The sequence below is a fragment of the Podarcis melisellensis genome (assembly GCF_964234715.1).
Source record: "Podarcis melisellensis genome assembly, chromosome: 5".
Lineage (NCBI taxonomy): Eukaryota > Metazoa > Chordata > Lepidosauria > Squamata > Lacertidae > Podarcis > Podarcis melisellensis.
Window position 1 is genome coordinate 82,650,943 of NC_138537.1, and position 22,207 is coordinate 82,673,149.

Sequence of the window (22,207 nt, forward strand, 5' to 3'; positions counted from 1 at the left end):
CATTGAATCTGCTCTAGAGATGGAATCTGTGACCTCTGTAGTATTATTGCTTTTTAATGGTGGGACCATTAGGTCCATATGCTTCAACCAATATTTTAGTTTACTGCAAACAACAAGTATCCCTAATTCAGCTATAATGTTCCACCAGAAGTAATAATACCTAAAGTCGTCACAAATAACTTGTTCTGTTGGTTTCAGTATGATACAGGCAGCTATCCTATACACAATTACCTGGGCGTGCATAGGATTCCACTGCCAGTCATTTATTTGTTTGGGAGATGGTGACTGGCCCAAGTAAACCCAGTGACTTTAGTTGAATCTGGGCCAACTATGTTTAATCTGATTGTTTTTAATTAAATATGGAGTGCTTGTTTGCAATGGAATAGAGCAAGTACTTGTTATCAGCACTACATGAAAACTCCACTGGTTTGGGTCACTGGTAGATGATTCCTATTTCAAGGCTTCCGTAATCATCAATATCATCAACAACAACAATAATTAATTTATACCCCGCCTCCCCAGCCAAGACTGGGCTCAGGGCAGCTAACAACCGATGATAAAAACAAGTGGATTGAAATACAATTTAAAAAACAAGATTAAAATACAACAGTAAAACATTAAAAGGCAGCCTCATCACAGGAGGAGGAAAAAAAGAAAGGGGGGACAATATTTATAAATGTAAATGATAAAAAAGAGCAGACAAGCAGTATGGATTCAAAAGGGAGAACTAGGAAAGCTTTTAACATGAGACTGGAGGAATGCCTCTTGGTCTCTGGCACATTTCTTTCTCTAACTTCTCACTTACAAAGATGTCAGACAATTAGAAGGTGGGCAGCCGTGTACAGCTGTCAAAGTGGCTCGCGAGAGGAGGGATGGTAGGAAACTTAGCTTCATGATTCAGGAAAAGTGAGATTTGTGAGGAGGCAGCTGCCACCTGTGGCATCTGCCTTGCATTGCTAGCATCTTCAGTTCAGAACTAAAGCCTGAAAAATAGCCAGGGCAGCCATACTCCAAGCAAGTGGAGTTTAGCTTCAGGAACATCTAAATACACCCTGGACCAGGAGTAGAGAAAGAAAGTACTGTATTCTGAAAGCCAAATATGATGCATGAAACTGTCAAGTGACAGTCTGCATCAAAAGTGGATGGTCAAAGGCAAGGCTGTTCACCCATAGAAAATTTCATAGTAGATTCATCACATCTCATTATATAGTTAAATGCTGTACCTGGACTCACATATTTTTCACTTTGATCCAACAGGAGGAAACGGATGTGTCAATCAGAAGTGTGTGTGTGTGTGTGCGTAATTTTTTATTTATTTAGACATTTATTAACTAAGCACCGATCAACATTTTCTGGGCTGTATTCTCATTTACTGGGGAATAAGCACAGCCACAAGCAAATTGTCCTAAAATAGCATTATTCATTAACATGTTCATGATATGAGCTACAGAGAGGAGTTCAGTGGTACCTCGGGTTACAGACGCTTCAGGTTACAGACTCCGTTGACCCAGAAATAGTACCTTGGGTTAAGAACTTTGCTTCAGGATGAGAACAGAAATTGTGCCCCAGTGGCACGGCGGCAGCTAAAGTGGTACCTCAGGTTAAGAACAGTTTCAGGTTAAGAACGGACCTCCAGAACGAATTAAGGTCTTGACCCAAGGTACCACTGTATTGAGGATTTGATCCAGTCTTTCTCCAAAATGAACTATCAGCATTACTGGAGAATGTGACTGGGACACACATGTATAGTGGTGTGGGCCTTTCAGTTAAAAGAAATGTATCTATAGAACCTGATTGTGCACCTTTTGAACTGGGGCATTTGTATACTTAAAGAGATTTTTCTCCACAGTAAATGCACATTACATATGCACTACCTTGACTGTGGCCACTTGTTTAATATACAGTATAGCTAGTTCTGGAATCTGTAAACCGGAAGTGTGTTGAAACACACTGGTTCTTTTTTAAATGTAGTCTTAAATTTAGGGTAACACCAACATTTTTGATGCTAACTAAGTTTGAAACATGCTAATATGGTTGATAGTGCTGATCCAACCTTTATGATTTATTCGTGAAACAGCACAAGTCTAGATAATCCATAACTCCACAAATGAATGTGGTCTGGTTTAATTCATACCTTCCATGGAAACAGATGCTCATCATAGTTTCGTCAAAATGAAACAGATGTTCCACAGTTAAAATCCTGGGCATAAAGATTATTTTGAAAATCCATCTTGCAGCATGTGACATAATGGGGGGAAAGACTGAAGGTACTTAAAAGCATCAGTGATAATCAAGCTGGAATTAGTTTTGTTTTTTCCCCCATGTAAAGATTATCCATTATTTTTGTTCACAGGCATGACAACTGTGGGTTGAGAAATACTCCTAGCCTTCTTTTTTTAAAAAAAGAAAGAAAAGAAAAAGTTAAAGGGACTTAAGGAAAAGCGATTAGAAAATTACAGACCCGAAAAGATAAAACCCAATTAGTTGAAAATCTATACCCTATACTGCTGTTTCTGAACTACATCAATTTGTGTGTGGATGGTCAAGGGCAGAAGTGTTATAAAGGGGTCTTTACCATTGGTAGAAACTAGTGATGTTGCAAACCTTCTTATTTACCTGGCTCTGTCTGGATAAAAATTGGTTCAACTACATAATGCTCGGCTGCACAATGAACAGAACAACACTTGTCCCAGACATCCTTCTCCGCATGCCTCCTTCCATTGATGGCTTCACAAACACCGCAAAGGCAGCATTGCAGGGCTCCTTGTACCAAGGATGCTGTTATAAGCATATTCACAACATTTCAGGTGCAAGGTGCTCTGGAACATGCAGTTTCTAGGACAGCTGATTCATGGGCCCTGGAAAACCAAAGGCACCTGGAACAGTGTTGTTCAAAGCAGGCAGGCAGGGAGGGAGGGAGGGAGGGAGGGAGGAAGGAAGGAAGGAAGGAAGGAAGGAAGGAAGGAAGGAAGGAAGGAAGGAAGTTCCCTTGTTGCTGTCAAGTAAGTGAGAAGGGCAGAAAGGCAGGGTGGAAAGTATGAAGGCTGTTTGGACCCTGGCATGCTACCAACCACACTGGGATCACAGCAGGAATTTGGGGGTTGGGATTTGTTGATTCTAATTCCAAACTAAACTAGAGTTGTCGACTCACCAGTAAGGTGAGCCACTTGTTCTTGCAGAAAAAAGTGGGTAGTTCAATTGATTTCTCTGTCCACTCAATAAATGCCCAGGCAACACTTCTCCCTTGGCTGCAAATATGGTTCCAAAATCCTCTTCCCCTCTACAGTAAACGACTGTGTGTCCCTGGTTATAGTAACTGAATCATGAAACCTACCATTGAATTTGGAAGTCATTTTCAAATTTCCCCACCATAGTGGCATCGATCCAAACCCTTGATCATTTGGTTGCCCTTTTCTGAATATTTCCAGCTCTACAATAACCTTTTTGAGGTGAGGTGGTCCTATTGAAAAACTCTATTGAAATAAGCAGGTAACAACACTATGCACTCACAATTTAGCGTTTAAAGAATTAATATAAAAGTTGATGTAACGTTCACATTTTTACTTGTTTGGTAACTTACTAGGCCTAGCTCAAATGTGAGAAAAAAAGAGCACAAATATAACCAAATATTTATTGTAAGCTCTACAAAAAGATAAGGAAAGTCTTAAAAAAACAACTTATGTAAACGATATAAAAAGTGCTGCATTCATTTCAGACCATCACACTAAAAGAAGCAAGCAAGTAAAGTACAAGTATTTATTATTTAAGAGTCCATGGTAATTTTGTCACAATTCAAAGCAGAAACCATTCAGAGAAGCGGTAGAGATCCTCAACATCTGCTGTGTGTTTAACTCGGGGGAAAGTTCATTTCATCCGAAGTTTGTGTGCTGAGCACTGCTGAAGCAATTAACTTACTAGCAAACTACAGGTACACATATATCTGTCATCCAAGTCTTATCACATAAACAAATGGAAATGGGATTTTAAAAAAACTGTATCCACATCTATGCAAGCTCAAGATGTATAATAATATAATGAGCTGCTTTATACCAGATCTGATTCTTTGTCCGCCAAGCCCAGTATTCTATGCTAATTGACAGTGATCCTCCAAGGTCTGAGGCAGAAAAATCTGACCATAATCTGCTACCTGACATATTTTAACCTTAACCGGAGATGCCAGGGATGGAAAGTCAGACCTTCTGCATGCATTATCTCTCCCAATTAAATAAAAATTATTTAAACACACACACACACACACACAAATGCAAAGTATAAAAATGAGACTATGAACATATGAGTTTTCCCTGCTGAGTCAGGCCACTGTTCAAGGGCTTGTCCACACTTCCACTTGTCCAGTGCATAGAAAGCAGAGGTCTGAGTGATTTCCTGCTTGTTGCTTTCTAGAAATGGGTCTGTGCAGTTTTGCCTTTGCCCCACTGCCTTCTCCCACAAAGCTTTTCCCCGTTCTTTAGCGCTCAATCGATGCAAACGTCTGTCGGCTGAAACCCCAACTGACATTTGCTCCAATTCAGCGGTAAAGATTGGGTTACCCTGGGGGTAACTGCAAGTCTGGATGAGCCCCAAGATAGCCCACAACCATGGTTGATGAGTGCAGTTGGAGAGGGGGATGTTCCGCTGTGGCTGTCTGTTGAGACAGTACTGCCCACATGGAGCTGCCTTTCTCCTTTCCCTGAGTACCCTCCATCAACCCATGGCACAAGTTTGGATATCCTCCTTGCCACTCTTTAAGGCCAATCTACCAGGTAACCCATTCCTGTCTACTCTGATACCGGCTTTCCAGAGTCGTGGGGAGAGGTGTTTGCTAGACAGTGTTAACTGGAGATACCTGAAATTCATATCCTCCAACATTTCTCCAATGAAAATAGGGACATCCTAAGGAAAAGTGAGAAATCTCTATGTGGAACAAGAAGCTACAGTTAGAACCTGCTTATTTAACTTATATGCAGAATTCATCATGCGAAAGGCTGGGCTGGATGAATCCCAAGCCAGAATTAGGATTGCCAGAAGAAATAGCAACAACATCAGATATGCAGATGGCAGAACCTTGATGGCAGAAAGTGAGGAGGAATTGAAGAACCTTTTAATGAAGGTGAAAAAGGAGAGTGCAAAATATGGTCTGAAGCTCAACATCAAAAAAACGAAGATCATGGCCACTGTTCCCATCACCTCCTGGCAAATAGAAGGGGAAGAAATGGAGACAGTGAGAGATTGTACTTTCTTGGGCTCCATGATCACTGCAGATGGTGACAGCAGTCACGAAATTAAAAGACGCCTGCTCCTTGGGAGAAAGGCGATGGCAAACCCAGACAGCATCTTAAAAAGCAGAGACATCAACTTACCAACAAAGGTCCGTATAGTAAAAGCTATGGTTTTCCCAGTAGTGATGTATGGAAGTGAGAGCCGGACCATAAAGAAGGCTGATCACTGAAGAATTGATGCTTTTGAATTATGGTGCTGGAGGAGACTCTTGAGAGTCCCATGGACTGCAAGAAGATCAAACGCATCCATTCTTAAGGAAATTAGCCCTGAGTGCTCACTAGAAGGACAGATCGTGAAGCTGAGGCTCCAATACTTTGGCCGCCTCATGAGAAGAGAAGACTCCCTGGGAAAGACCCTGATGCTGGGAAAGATGGAGGGCACAAGGAGAAGGGGACGACAGAGGACGAGATGGTTGGACAGTGTTCTTGAAGCTACTAGCATGAGTTTAGCCAAACTCTGGGAGGCAGTGAAAGGCAGGAGTGCCTGACGTGCTCTGGTCCATGGGGTCACGAAGAGTCGGACACGACTAAGCAAGGAAAAGTGGGACATTATGGGATCAAATCAGAAACCAGGGTTGGCTTCTGTAAATCCACTATGGTCCCTGGAAAATAGGGACACTGGGAGGGTCTGAAAACTTGGGATCTTCTGTATGCTATGCAAGCGCCCTACTGCTGATCTGTGGAACCTCTTTCATACCTGCTTTAACAACAGCTGAGCAGTTTTGCTTTTTTATATTTTTTTTTACAAATGCTTAGCAGGGCTGAAAAATGCATCCTCTTTTCTGGAATTTTGGCAACTCTTGCAAAAATGTTTGCTTGTTTATAAATCACACTCTTCCTGAAGAAATGCAAGGTGATGTACAAGCTTTAAAAGCACAATAAATGCTTCCTTGTAAGAAGGCAATAAATAATGCTTATTCATTTGCATTGCTTTCAGTGACGTCATCTTATTGCCAAACCTGCCAGCATAATGTTGTGAAGCCTTTCCTGGAAGCTGTAGTATATAGCATAAACAATGGTGTCAAAAAGGATAGGGGGGAAAGATGAATATTCACACAGTTTGTGTTGAGGGTAAGAACAGATTTGTACCCTACAAAAATGCTTTGTTTCTACCTGCAAAACATTCAACACACCTCCACTGTTAACCCTGGAAAACATGCAAGAAAAGAAATATCTTGTGGAAAGTGGCCCTAAGTGTGACTTTGGCACTGCAAGAGATGTTTCAAAACAAGTCAGAAAATGTGAAGTGCAAAAGGATTGAAGGCTTGATCAAGACGACTAGTCAATTACAGGTCCCACAATTGAACATTCTTGTAAATAATACACACCTGTCTGGAACTGTAGATTTAACATTTGGCAGATTCCTTTAGACATGTGTGATGAAAGGCAGGCACTGAAGGGCATATTCCTAAGAACAATAAAGTCAGCAAATCTTAATGCATTTGAATTGCAGTGCTGTACAGCATATTTAGCAGAACTTGAAAGGCTATGAAGTGTCTCCTTTTATTACCTTCTTACAAGGAAGTGTTTACTGAAATACATTGAAAGGCAATAAGGCATATTTAAAGTTGTGTCAGGAACCAACATCGACAGAGAGAATCGCTTGACTTGAGGCTGGCAATAAAGGTTTCAACACCCTCTCACCAGAGGCTCAGGTTGGAGGGAGGGGAGGGAGGAGAGGACCCAAAGAAATACAAAAGAAATGAGCAAATGTCATGAGCCAAATTGCAAATCACTGCAACACAACAGCACACAAGATGGGCTAGTTTGGGTATGACTGAACTCATCTCAGAGCATTCACAAACAGTGGAATGCTCAGGACAGTGGAAGAGCCATTACACTGACTGCAGGCACAGAGGAACATCATTTATGTAACCATCCTGCTTCCCCAGGGTTCCATCCTTACACGGCCCTCACACTTTTCTTTTGAACCATCCACTCCTGAGCTCAGTTAAAGCTATTTCTTTTTCATTTCATCAGCTATGGTGGGGTTTTGGAGAACCCTAGACTACTGTCTTGGGGCATTCAATATCCATGCTGAGGCTGCTCTCACTGGTCTAATTCCTTGGTTTGCTGCATCAGTTTCAGTTTTTGCATCCTGATGATTCTGGCAAGGTGGTTGTGAGTATACACCCAATGATGTGCCTTCTCAACCCTTGACAATTGTGGTTGATTAAAGCTAGCCAATTACTGGGTGAGTCCAGGGTGACATCAAAGTTGGACCACTGAAAGGTTGGACAACCCTTGAGGTTGGTCTGAAAGCAGCAGCTAGTACAGTCCACGCATCAAGGGCACTTCACAGCTAAAGGAATGCACATGGCGGATCGTTTACTCATTACTGTCAAAGATAACACTTACAGTTGCTTCTACATGCACTGATCTAGCATCTAGGCACATATTGACAGGTCTGTACTCTATGGAGCAGTTGCCACAAAATATGATCACTCCCCCTCCGCCAATTTATGTATCTTCCCCTGACAGGCTGCACACACACAGCCAGAGGCTGTGCCTGCACAGAAACTTCCTCTGCTCATCCCTTTTCAATCCCCTCCTGGTTCTGGGAGACAGTGGTGCAGGAGAGCATGGAGAAGCATCTGGCCCTTCACTTGCTTCTCTTGGCTTTATCCTCCTCTTCTTCCAATCCACCCAGTGTCCCACTCTCCAGCTCTGAACCTTCCCCTGACTGACTCTTGCCTCCTAGCTGGTACAGTTCCTCACAAATCACTGGCCCCCTTTCCAGAGTCAGACTCTAGCCCCCCTGCCCCCCCAGTGCACACTCATCAGTGTCCTGCCGGTCCCTGACATTGCAGGGGCTCAGTTGCTTGTGTGAGCAACTAACACCAGCATATAAAATCTTATCTGTGGCATCTCCACTGGCTGCCAATCTTCTGATGGGCTGCACTCAAGATTTTGGTACTAACATACAAAGCCCTAAAATATCAGATGGCTGTTCCACAGAAACTCAGAGCAGGGTTTTCTATGTGGCATCTCCTATAGCATCACTGTTGAGATGTGACAGGTAGCCACTATTTCTTATTTCCAGAAACAACTGAATACATTTTTGTTTCAACAAGCTTTTCCAGCTGGTTGCAGAGTTCTCTGCCTCAGGTGTTTATTCTGTATTGTTTTTTAAACCTGTCTTTAGTTGTTGATTTTGGATTGTTCTAAAGCTATTTTAGTTGCTTTTATGTAAATCACCCCGAGACTCCTTTGCAAGGCGATTCACAAATTAATAAACAATATACAGTGGTACCTCGGGTTAAGTACTTAATTCGTTCTGGAGGTCCGTTCTTAACCTGAAACTATTCTTAACCTGAAGCACCACTTTAGCTAATGGGGCCTCCTGCTGCTGCCGCGCCACTGCAGCACAATTTCTATTCTCATCCGGAAGCAAAGTTCTTAACCTGAGGTAATATTTCTGGGTTAGCGGAGTCTGTAACCTGAAGTGTATGTAACCTGAAGCGTATGTAACCCGAGGTACCGCTGTAAAGCTAAAATTTGGTATACACACATAACCCGACATCCTATTTATTTTGACAGAGTAGGTGTTTAGTTTCCCCCCCCTCCATCTAACAGTGAAAACGCATTGCATAACAGAGGCCAGTACCCTAATAGAGGGCAAGAAAATAATATATGGGAGAAATATGTTGGGTTTAAGTGGGAGTTCTGTTGCCCCCTTCGCACATTTGCATTGGCCTTAATAGCAGCTAGAAAGCTGAAGTAATCAGTACATCTGTAAGAATATAAAATTCCCAATCCTCAACTTTTAAAAAGGAAAAAAAAGGAATAGGGGGATTAACAAAAAGGAGAGAGGGCAAATAGAAATGTATGAATATTTATATTCCATTACTATCATGGCTGCTTATTCCTGGTCTTTTGTGCTTCTTCCCAAAGTTAATTTGCTAACCCCACCAAACACATCAGCCTTGGGATATTCAAAGCAAAAGCATAGGGTCATTCTTTGTTTCTGAGCACATCTGTGGTGGGTTTTGTTTTGTTTTTGTCAGTCTAACCTTGCTTGAAAAACACTGCTGGTACTTTTCAAACTCCCCAGGAGATGTACCCCATCAGCAATTGCCAAAAACACTGCATGCACGTTTTGTTTCAAGTTGCATACCTGTTAATTTACACAGCAGGGAGAGAGGTTATGTTTTTTTTCTTGTGTAATAAATTCCAGTTTCTATATCATGTAACTTGACAATTATTTGTCGTAAGGAGTTTTATTAGTGAAAGGTGGATTCAAAGCAAATCACACTCCTACACAACCACTGATTCCTTTTGAAACAATTCAAGGTTTCTTCCTTAATGAGCCGACATAATTATACAGCTAGTGCTCACACTTTCCTTGGTTTTGCACAGAACTACAGGGTGAATTAAATGGAGAGGAACTTTTGAAGAGGTGATCACAGTAGCATATCCTGTGAATATAATTTGATAGTGGTGGGGGCATTTACATTAGGAACAGTCTGCCTGGATTACAGACATCGCAGAGTAACCAGCATTGCAAACCCCCACAGCATCCCCACTACTATGTCTCAAAGCCAGTAATTTCAAAACTGTGTGCCACGAGAGACCCATTAAAATGCCATGAGAAATGCATTACATCCCTGTGAACCTGAAGTATACATTTGCAGAGTAGGCTTCCTGCTGCATCTCTGAATGATTCACTGCCCTGGCTTTGCATTCTTCTAGACAAAGAATTTCCCGCTCCCTTCTGCTGGGGGAAACGCAACCCTGTCACAACTCCACATTGTATGCAAATGACTGGTTAAATTACTTTGATTATAGAGATGCAGCAGAACTAGTAAAGGAGGTTGACAATGGCAGCTCTGCATGAGTTGTTTCTCTGACTCATCTCCTTCCACTCAGGAAGGATGCCCAGAGCAATGCCTCAAGCAGAAACATGAGGGGTTTAGGGTGGCCCAGCAGTTTGGGGTAGGTCAAGGGGCAGAGTCCAGTGCAAAAGTTATGTATTTACCTAAGTTGTGAAGAAAAAACACAAAAAAGCAATGGGGGTAGGAAAAGGTCAAGGGAAAGGGGAACATGCCCTTCCTTTTCTGTACACTGACTTTAAAGCAAAACCAAAATGGTTGTTGTTTTTCCTGGTTGGTTGGCAATCCTACCAAAGAGACACCTAGATTAATTTTGCTGAAGCCTTTGGAAACATCCTGCACAATCTCAAGATCATCTTTACTGCAGCTTTCCAAAACCCTCCTTTTACATTTAACATTTCCAAAACAAACACAATGTATGCACAGGTATCAACTGACTAATAAAAGTGATTCTTTTCATTAAAAATTGCATAGGAAATCAAAGCAATCTGATTTCATGTTAAAATGGATACTTTCGAGTCAAGATTTCACATAATAGCCTGAGAAATTGCTTCCTTAACTCTGCTGTAATGAAAAATCAAGAAGCAGATATTTTTCTCAATTTCTATTACATTTTATGTCTACCTTCGGATGTATCGGGCAAAATCTTAAACGTGACACCAATATGAACATCACAAATATAATTTCCTCGCCAACTGAATCCAGAAGAGAAATAGGGAAAGTGTGAACTGTTATAAATTTGAGCTAATCTCTTCATGCTGTAGTCTAAAACTGATCTTCAGCAGGCCAGGTAATCTTCCAGTTTTCAACAGTTTAACAAGCACTCATCTCCCTCAAACTCAGAGGCAAGTAAGAGAAGAAAGCGTGTTGGCATCTTCCAAAACTCATGTACACAAAACTGGCTTTTCTGCATTTCAATTCCACTGCTTAAAAGTAATTTACTGTAGTATTATGGAACTTCTCACGTTTTAAATCGATCATCAGAAACAACTGCCCTGAGAATTTATTTGAAAGGCAGTATATTAATTCTTGGGATGTGGGTGGCGCTGTGGTCTAAACCACAAAACCTAGGGCTTGCCGATCAGAAGATCGGCGGTTCAAATCCCCGTGACGGGGTGAGCTCCCGTTGTTCGGTCCCTTCTCCTGCCCGCCTAGCAGTTTGAAAGCACGTCAAGTGCAAGTAGATAACTAGGTACCACTCCGGTGGGAAGGTAAACAGCATTTCCATCGGCTGTTCTGGTTTTGCCAGAAGCGGCTTAGTCATACTGGCCACATGACACAGAAAGACTGTCTGTGGACAAATGCTGGCTCCCTTGGCCAGTAAAGTGAGATGAGCACCGCAACCCTAGAGTCGTTTGTGACAGGACCTAATGGTCAGGGGTACCTTTCCCTTTCCCTATATTAATTCCTATGAAAAGCAAGCAAACAGCTCCTTAACATAATTTCAGCATGGAAATAGAGGGAGAACAGGGATGGGACTGCTAAATTTAACTTTGGCCACCTGAAGGTGTTTCTCAGGAAAAGAAAATCACTAGGTGCATTACCTTTAACTACGACTTTTTATCCAGGAAAGTGCCTTGGCACATATAAAGAGTGCATTTCCCCCATTACTGCAAAACCAAGGTGCCCATTCAGGCATCATGTGTACTAAACCATCATGTGTACAGCTGCTCTGAATAGCGAGAATAATTCACTCTCTCTCATTATTTACATAACTGCCTCAGCTATAAGTTGAGAAGATGGTTAAGAGACAATACCTATAGCTGACACACAGAATACGACTACCTCAAATTAGGTGTTAAAGCAATCAATGTGAACTTTTTTTGTTATGCAAAAAGCAGCTCTGAGGGAGGATTGCCGGGGATGGTGAATGTAAACCTATCTCCATCACTGTGGTTCCAGTTAAAACAGACCCCTTGTAGCTGCTGTTTGCATTGGGAGGGGAGTCTCCATTTTATCCAAATACATCATGCCTAGGTTGGTGCTGGTATTATATCTGAAGAACAGAAAAGGGGTACAGAACCAGCAAAATAATACCTTTATCAATGGGAAAAAATGTTTACAATGCCCTATGTGTGCTTTAGAGTTATCCATAACTCTTTCCTCAGCCTGCAAACAATTTTAAAAGGGGAATTAAAAGCCAGGGAACTAAGTCCAGGTTAGAACTTTACAGGGTAGGGGGTATGAAAAATGAGATGCTTCAGATTCAAAGCCTGATCTGCCCAAATCCCCTCACCTGTGGAGCATGTCCCTGTGACAAGGGCTGTCACAGGCTACATTCTCAGCAAAGAAAGTTACAGTGCAGTAGCTCCCATCCTGCAGATAAGGGACGCATTGGATGACTGGGAAACAGAGCGTTTCTATGTCTTTTAGCGACAGGTACTTAACTCAGTAAATATAACTGCAGTATCATAATCTGTCAAACTTGAATAAGCCGGGCCCTTAGAGGGTGTTTTGTCATTTTAATATGCAAGAAGATAAGCAAAGCCTCAAAAGAAACAGTCTAATGGAGCTAAATAAAAAATAACATTACAATAACGATATCCCAATATAAGATTTACTGTGAAATGATGTGCAAAAATAAACATAGGAAGGAACAGAGGAAGAAGCAATGACACACTTTTATGGAGTAAAAATAAGATTTAATTTTTAGTTCATTATATCCTGCATGGCTTACAACCTTGAAAAAGAGCACACTCTTTGCCACCATTTTACCATTGTATTTTACTACAAAGTTTTGCAGAGGGCAGAAAAAGTCTAAATCTTATAGGGAGTCTCCACAGACAGAGGTGGCTCCTTGCTCCAGACCACTCGCACCCTTGTAGAAGTCAAAGTGACACACTGGGTGGGAAGCGGGTGGAGCTTGGCAACACGCCCCTTCTTCCTCCTTTCATGTTTATTTCAACCAGAGTACATTGAATGCCCAAACACAGCTAACTACATGTTGAAAACAGATAACAAATGGAGACCAGTTTTGCTCCATCAGTGGAAGTAAAGAGAGTATGTATGGGGGAGGGGGACCACCCAGGGGCTACATTCCTATGCATGGTGTGGATCTCTCCCTCCATGAGTGGAGCAGGTGATCCCTCCCCTATTCCAATTCATTGTCTGCTTTGCCAGGGTGCAAGGGAACACACAACTTGACAACATCACATAATGTGATTCATTCCAATTCATTACGGGAAAGGAGGTGGAATTAGACCCGGAAACACTGTTTTGGTTGGCAACCCGATGTTCTGAGTAATATTTAGTTCTACCCTCACTTGGACTCAAAGACATGTGGAATGGAGACAGCCCTGCATATGTGGTCTACACTTTACTCAACACGCTGCTTTAAGTATAAAACGCTTTGTAATTATTTGGTCATGAACAGCAGCAACTGATTTTCCTCTTATGTGCACTAAACTAATAAGCAATCCAGTGCTTTCATATTGCAACTTGTTATAGGCTCATGAGTTCTGCCTCATTATATAGATTACATCCAAGAGTTGTTGCAATGGCTAATAGACTGACTGCCCTTCTCTCGGAGTATGACATTCGTCAATTGAATACTTCCCTGTACAAAATAACGAATGTCGATGAGAGCTGGTAGAATGAAGGAACCCGCAAAGGGCATCAGTATATATATTTGGGGAAATGTTGATCCTTTTAAGGAAGGTAACCCAATACATATATATTAAAACCTTTGATGTTGTTCCTGCTTTGTTTTTGGCAATTATAAAGGTTACAACAAGATTCTTGGAATACTCCAAAATATTGTGTAATTGCTGTTCCCTGTTAGTATTCAACATTTTACGTTCTTGTGCAGGTGTTGGCCTGACCTTTAAAATTCCACCCTAGTGTATAATAGCAAAATTTACCTCTTCCATTCCTGCATAACAAAGGGATGCCTCCTCCCATACAACCCCTGGCCGCCTGGTCTGATTGCCTGCCAAAAACCTGAAGTTCAAGTGGGCCAATCAGACGCCCTTATTCCTGGCCAGCACCTCACTGGTTGGCCAGGCATTGTCTGCTTTCATGCCCGACTGGCCAGCAATGCATTTAAGACACCTACGCTGAGTGTAGTACCAAGTACTACACTGTACCAAGGTCTTTCCTACATCTGAAGGAGTTAATGAAGTTGTGGCCAATTTAATCCCATAACATGTTGTCATGAGTTATTCTTTCCTTCTGGTGGTCTCTTGGGGGTCTCCGCCTGGTGAATGCAATTCATTTAAGACACCTACACTGAATGTGGTCAGCAGAAGAAACAAAAGTAGAGGAAGAATGCATAGATCAGTGCTGCGAGTACTTCACAGAGGGCTTTGCTAAGTCTTTGTCTGGCGAGTTAATTTTTTACATGCAAGAAGATGACTTTCTCCTGTACCTAGGATAATATGACCCCCACCTGAAGTCTAAGATGGTGCAAGTCAACATTCTACACCTCATTCTGCTACTTCATTTTCAAAGAGACATTACAACAAGGAGTTTCTCTCTTTAATTGCAATTTAATTATTCCAAGTGCTTTAAGCATTAAACTTCCTCTTGAGATCTATGCCCACAGTATTTTCACCTCTGCTCCACTACTGGTAGTGGGAGATGCTCTTGTAACATAGCATTACTACTGAAATTTCACGTAAGAAAAAGCATACTTGGGTTTGAATGCTATAACAGATGCAATTAATATACACCAGACATTTTGTTTCAGAAATAGCCTGAGTTGTGTTAACACTGACAGGCTCAAAAGTAAGTCCAAATTAAATCTGACCTTTGTTGGTCTAGATAAAAAAATAGATTACCCTTCCAAGCACTAAAAAGGCGCTGGAGAGAAACAGATGGTTCTGAGAAACACATTGGTAAGCCACCAATCACTTTTATTTTCAGTTACAAACTAATTATGTTAAATTAAAGACCAAAATTCAAGGCAGTCTGTCAGTTGATGGGAAGAAAAATAGACAGAAGGGAACTGGAGAACAGCAGTTAAGCTAATGAAGAAGAGACAAATAGGTTTGCATCCTATTAAATTAATACAAGGACAGTATAGCATTCCATACTGCATGTGCTCTTTCTCACACACAGGCGAACAGAGGCATACCTGGTAGTGGTGGCTGATATTTTCATGTATTGTTCAGGAATGAAAGGCAGTGTCTAAATTTTTAGGCATATCCACAGCCTATGGATTATGGAGAAATTCAATCAGTCCATATTCTGGTCACTGACCAACCAGAATGCAATGCCCAGCTGGATTATTTCCACTTCTCTAGATTTTGTGAGGAACTTTTGATGTTCAAAATGTTCACACAAAAGTATGTATTTTACATAGAAAATGCCTATTTTATGGGGAAAATGCTGAGAAATGCATATATTATGTTAAAAGTGCAGGCAAACTGCTTAAAATTTAAATGCAGTTTTTCATGCATCCTTTCAAAAAGCCAACACACAAGAAGACAGAACAAAGCTCTGATTCAGCACCAGCAAAACAAAAATGAGATGGATTTAGGCTGCTTGGTCCATCTCTAATCTGCCCTTCTGTCAAAAGCCATGAAGTGGTAACAAAAACGTAAGTGCGCCCCCCTGTACACTCTCAAAAACCCTTCTGGAGCATTGGGGGAACCTTCCAGAGCAGATCTGGGGAGTGCATGGAAATGAGGAGAGGGAAGTCTCACTGTACCAGCAGAACCCTGCTGGTGCAGCACTGTATACAACCCTAAGACAGCAGTATGCAAGTCACTAGTACCACCCTCTCTTGGAGGAAGCAGAGATGGCTCTTCTACTTTCCTTGCCAGGTTGCCACGGAACTAGAGGCTGAGAATTATGCATTTTGCTTCTGCAGTCAGCAGGTTTGAGTCTCTTGTGTGCTCTCTCTCCTAGAGCAGTAAGTGAGGCTACACCTTTGAAGAGGGGAAGAAGCAAATAATACATTTTACATGTTGAAGGTCCTGGGTTCAGTGTATGGCAACTGTAGTTGAAAAGGTTATATGGCAAAAGTGTATGTTTTATAATAAAGCTGGAGCGAGAGAGATCACCAAACATTCTCCATATTGTGTGCAATCAAATTTTACAGATTAATCGGCAGTACTAGGATAGCAATCCTGATCTACAAGGGATAAGCATGTTGCCAAAAAAATAATCTTCATGCACGTGGAATTTTCTTTTTAGAAAAGGTCAGAATTTTTGTTGTGTTTAACGCTGAGAAAAAACTGTTCTAAGATCCAGAAGTGTCTATTTCCTTGGAAAATCCATAAGCTTTATAACATCAGCAGGGGAAACTGTTGATACAGTCATGAGATAAAAGGCAATTATGTGCATATATTGGGGAAATGTATAAGAGCTTAAAAGTTTTGTAGCAAATTCAATTTATACAGTACTGCATATTCATTTGTCTCTGGATTCTACAGTATGCAATATCTGAAGACTATCACAATTTAGTTGGGGTTGGGGTTTTTTTTGTTAGCTGTTGCTAGATATTCATATTTTAAACATTTAAAGTCACATACAGAACATTTCAAGCAGGAATCATTGAAAGGAAATAATGGAACTGAAAATCTTCATGTAAGCCACAAAAAATTAATCAAATGTGTCAACCAATACAGGAATAGGAACTTGATGACAAAATCCTATTATGGACTCATTTGTGGGTAACTGTTCAATTTGTGAATGTTTTGATTAGTTATATATATTCTGTACTATATATAAAACTATTCATCTAGCCTCTAACATACTACAAAAACTACTGAAGCGTGACACCCAGGAAGTGCTGTATTCCTTTTATTTACAGTTTTATTTACAGTCCAGTTCCATACAAATTTTGTAAAATAATATATAAAAATTTAAGAGCCGGGGATCAAATGTTGTGCTTAGAGTGGGGAGACCTGGGTTCCAGGGACTGCAAAGTTAACCTGGTGACACTTTATCTTAGCCTAATGTTTCTCAAACCGAGGATCTCAACCCACAAAGAGTCCCAACTTGTTTCTGGGTGGATCACACAATGGAGGGGGAGCCTCCCCTGCCCAATTTTCAGGGGTTTGCTTTCTTCCACTAGGCCAACAGCACACACCATTGCTATGGCGAAGCTCCTTTAAGATACAGGATCACTTTTCCTTCCTTATATATTATGTTTAAGTTCTATTTAAACACATTGCATGGCATATTTTATTCAAATATAAGTATCCTTCAAGAACTAGTACCTTAATATGCTTGCTTTCTTCTTACTACCCTAGCCTTTCCCCCCTTTTGTAACAGCAGGGTTTGAGTTATCTTTTAACCTCTGTAAACAGCTTAGATAATTTTAGGTGAAAAGTAGTAGTAGTAATAGTAGTAGTAGTAGTAGTATTTGCTGTTGTGGAGTGGGGAAATAGAGCTTGAAAGATAAGAGTTATTTCACAAGTGAGTTACAGAAGACTGATAAAGTTTACAGATGGGCTCCACTTCAAAATGTCTGAGACACTTTAACCCAAACTGTCTTATAGGGTTGAACAGCAATAATAACAATACTAATAATACTATATTTCTTGGAAGAAGTGGTATACTATAAATGCAATTAAGTATATGTGCATGCATGTCTGTCTATCTGACTGTCTCTCTTTCACTCTCTATATTTTTGCTCATACATATACAGACACATATACACAAACATCTGTATATCTATATCTACACACACACCCCTATCATACAGGAAGCACCAACAGCTACCTGCTTCAGAAGATGCATTTTTCTCCCAGACTTTCCCTAATCTGTTGTTGTCATTTATTTTTTACCACATTTTATCGCTTTTTTACCATCGTTTTGATGGTTTTACTATACCTTGGGTTAAGAACTTAATTTGTTCTGGAGGTCCGTTCTTAACCTGAAACTGTTCTTAACCTGAGGTACCACTTTAGCTAATGAGGCCTCCCGCTGCTGCCACGCTGCCGGAGCACAATTTCTGTTCTCATCCTGAAGCAAAGTTCTTAACCCGAGGTACTATTTCTGGATTAGTGGAGTCTGTAACCTGAAGCGTCTGTAACCCGAGCTACCACTGTATATTTCTAATATTGTGTTTTTACTTGTTGTATACTGCTTAATATTTTTTATACATTAAGTGGTAGAGAAATTATCTTAAATACAGTAAACAAACTAAACTATAAATGAATAGTAAGCATTTGTAACTGGAGATAGCCCAATATATGTTTGTGACCATTTCCGTAAGACTAAAGATCACATCCTCACCTTACATTTTAAAAAAATTTAAAGCACATAGCTTCTCCCAAAGAACCATGGGAACTGTCGTTTCCCCTCATAGGGCTACAGTTGTGTCTTAATGTACTTTTAATACATAGTGTGGGTGTGACCTGGACTTTTGCTCTTTTGCAAAATGTAACTTTAAGCTCCTGGTGGGATAACGTTTAACAACAAAGAAGTCTCTTATAATAATGAATTGAATAGATAAAGAAGGTATAAAATATACAGATAAAAGGATCACGAAAATAATTCTAGTTAACGTTTTTTATAGGCATGTATGCTAGGCTTGTTCAAAGGGAGAAAACAAAAATTCAGAATGTACTGAGGAGGAATACACAGCAGAATGGGCTAAGGGCAACACCTAGAAACCCCCAGGAAATAGTATTTCCATACCTTCCTTCCCCTTTCTGAGGAGGGTTGATTACTGGATAGGATAACCACTGCCTTTACCATTTTCTCAAATAAACAGCTTGACAGGCTCAACGTGACAGACATCAATACTAATCTTCCCAGCCTGCCTGTAACCGGACCCTGAGACAAGGCAAACTGCACCTGCCTGTCCACAGGATGTACTTCTAACTTTACCCTCACAGAAACCACTAACAACACTTATTAGCGGCTTCCTTCCATGATAAGTGGTTTGTGCTACTTTTCTGGTTCCCATTATTATATTCATTTCATTGCAGCTCTGTGACGCCTGATACCTCCCTCCAAGTACTTTAGGGGTCCCACATCTGCCACCACACAGTGATTTGACATGACACAGTGACAGAAAACAGGGGAAAGGGATAGAAATAAAAGAACAAGGGATCAAAACAGCCTCATTTGGCTCTCTGTGCAGAGTGCGCCTATCAACACCAATAACTGTTAACAAAGAGCAAGGTGTCACACTAATGGAGGAGACGGATCACTCATGTCAAGGCCCCATTTGACTGGAAGGGATCAATCTTCTTTCTTGATGTAAAAGGACATATCAAATATTTAATGGGCTAGTAACTTTGGCTTTTGCATAACCATTCAAGTATTCGTACCTTGGAAAGATTCATTGCTATATTTTTTTTCCTAAGCCACATTGTGATAACTGTATTTTTCTCTTTCTTTCCCCATCTCCAAAGCCTACCACAGCTGTCTGCTAAATCCAAATAAGTGAGGAAGATATGCTATCTCTTAGATGAATTCCTATGGGAAGCTAACTTAATTTCATCATCACCTACCTAAAGGAGATTTGGGGGGGGGGAATGATATCAATGAAATAAATCACATCACTCTAGCGTTTTTTTGAGGAACACTATGGTTCAGTATTTTCAACACACATCTTAGGTGTGTCAGTGCCAGGACCAGGCTGGAACAGAGGGCAGTTGCACATACCCAAATAAGAGGTGACATCTCTACATCAGTAGGCACTGCTCTGTTGAATGGGCAACGGGAAGAGACTAGGCACTTACTGTATTTTTTGCTCTATAAGACTCACTTTTCCCTCCTAAAAAGTAAGGGGAAATGTGTGTGCATCTTATGGAGTGAATGCAGGCTGCACAGCTATCCCAGAAGCCAGAACAGCAAGAGGGATCGCTGCTTTAGGTGCGCAGCGATCCCTCTTGTTGTTCTGGCTTCTGAGATTCAGAATATTTTTTTTTAATTGTTTTCCTCCTCCAAAAACTAGTTGCGTCTTGTGGTCTGGTGCATCTTATAGAGTGAAAAATATGGTAGTTTTTAAACTAGGCTGACCATTCCAGAGGCCTCCTACTGCCTGTCTGTCAAAAGGTCTGATGGGGAACACCCCATTCCTTCTGAGTAGACTGTATGGCACACAAATAGGCAGTGACCCTGCATATCATGTTCTAATTATGATGCAATAGTCAGAGAACAAGATGTTGCCTACCACTATTCTAGAATGAACTGGCTTGACGCTGTACTCTTCCCATTGTTTGTGTCAAAGGAGCCATTCGTATCACCAGCCAGTCTTGAAAAGATGCTGCTGCTAATTTCATATAATAAATTGCCACCTTAATGTGTACGCTCAAAAGTGATATGATAGGCTTTTTCTGCTTCAAGGCTGTTATATCTCAGTCAGTTACTTAACCATGAAGATTTAAAGACTTCTAAGGCCAGTTCCTTATGAGAGATGTACTTCCAATTAAAATGTTCTACTCCCTAAATGAACAATAAGCTCCTTTATATAATAACCCAAGCTCCCCTTGTATATTAAATATTTTCACCATACAGAACTGCAAATAGAATAAGCATTTTTTAAAGTCCAGTGAACAGATAAAACATGCCACAATTTTTAAACTAAATGATGTTATAAATTATTTTCCTTAATTTATATTGCAAAGCATTGTCGGTGTGGCATGCAACAAAATAAGAACAGCTTATGCTGACATAAAGAAATATACTGCATTTGTACATATTTAAAGCTGTTTAAACATGAAACTATGCTTTGTCAATGTACATGCTTCCAGCTGTTATGACATCCTATGGCAAATTTACATGAAGAAAATACAATTTTGTGAGGTGGGAGTAAGTGGAAATATCAGAATGGGCTTGTCCGGTAAGAACTGCTCAACAGTGGAGCAGACTCCCTCAGAAGGTGGTGGTGGACTCTTCTTCATTGGAGGCCTTTAAGCAGAGGTTGGATGGCCATGGGTCACAGATGCTTTCACGCCCATGGGGGAGCAGCTGGGTACACTTACCCTGGGCCTCGGAGGATTAAACTGGGGGGGGGGGCACCAATGGCCTGCCAGACTTACTCTGTTTGAGTTTATGACTTTATTTTAACAAGACTTGTGCCCTGGGCCTGAGACAAGCTCTGCACAGGCCTAGCTGCTTTTGCTGAGATTCCTGCAGGAGGAGGTTGGACTAGATCAGTGATGGCCAAACTTGTCCCGCCAGCTGTTTTGGGACTACAATTCCCATCATCCCTGCCACTGGTCCTGTTAGCTAGGGATGATGGGAGTTGTAGTCCCAAAACAGCTGGAGGGCCAAGTTTGGCCATTACTGGACTAGATGATCCTCAAGGTACCTTCCAACTCTACAATTCTGTGAGCTACGATTCTATAAATGTATCAAGTACTACAAGTGTCTAGTCAAATCAGTGCAAGCAGAAATAGCTTAGCCCACCAATACCAATTGGTGCTCCATTCTTGTTTATTGAAACTGTTTAAACATTTAGGCAAAACATAGCTTTGAAGCTAGTAGGCTAGAACATCATTACATATTTAAATTGAATCATTAAATACACCTCTGGGCTTAGACAATCTATTAATAAAAGCCAGGATCCACCCCAATTTTTTTCTCACCTTAATCCATTTTGGGATCACACTAGTTCACACATCACAACACCATGGCACAAACAGAAAGCTGCAGCCAGGTCAGCCGGGGGGGGGGGGCATGGCTTGCAGTATTTAAACAGCCGCACGGCCAGAGGTTCTTCCTCTCGCTTCCTGGCTTCTCTGGATCTTGTGCCCTCCAGCCCTTTTTTTCATGGGTTTGCTATATTGGCCTTTCTATGGAATACTGTTGGTCACCTGTTGAGGGGGCCTGATAGGAATTTTTCCACTTGGCAAATTGGCACCAGCCATGTGATTTTCACCTTCCTCATAGCAATCATCACAACTTTGTAAGGTTTGGCGGTTAGGCACTGGTAAAACCTGGTTTATGGGAGGGGAGGTTGTGGCCATCACCTGCCCCTCTTCTTTAAGGGTATTCCATTAAAGGGATCCGGGGGTGTGGATTTGGGCTAGGGCCATGCCACGACCCCATCGGGGACCCTGGGGGAGCTCTCAGATGATGTACATCAACAGCGTTCCCCCTACTGGTGGTTGACCCTTACTGGAATACGTGCATGGTGGGCAGGAGTCAGATATAGTCAGTTCAATACCAGTGCCTAAGCCAGTACCA

The 22,207-nt window shown here is 41.2% G+C and overlaps 1 protein-coding gene across 1 annotated transcript in view; it reads right to left on the reverse strand.

Moving 5' to 3' along the window:
- The window catches only part of LRMDA (leucine rich melanocyte differentiation associated), a 733,109-nt gene that overhangs the window by 50,496 nt on the left and 660,406 nt on the right, over positions 1 to 22,207 (reverse strand).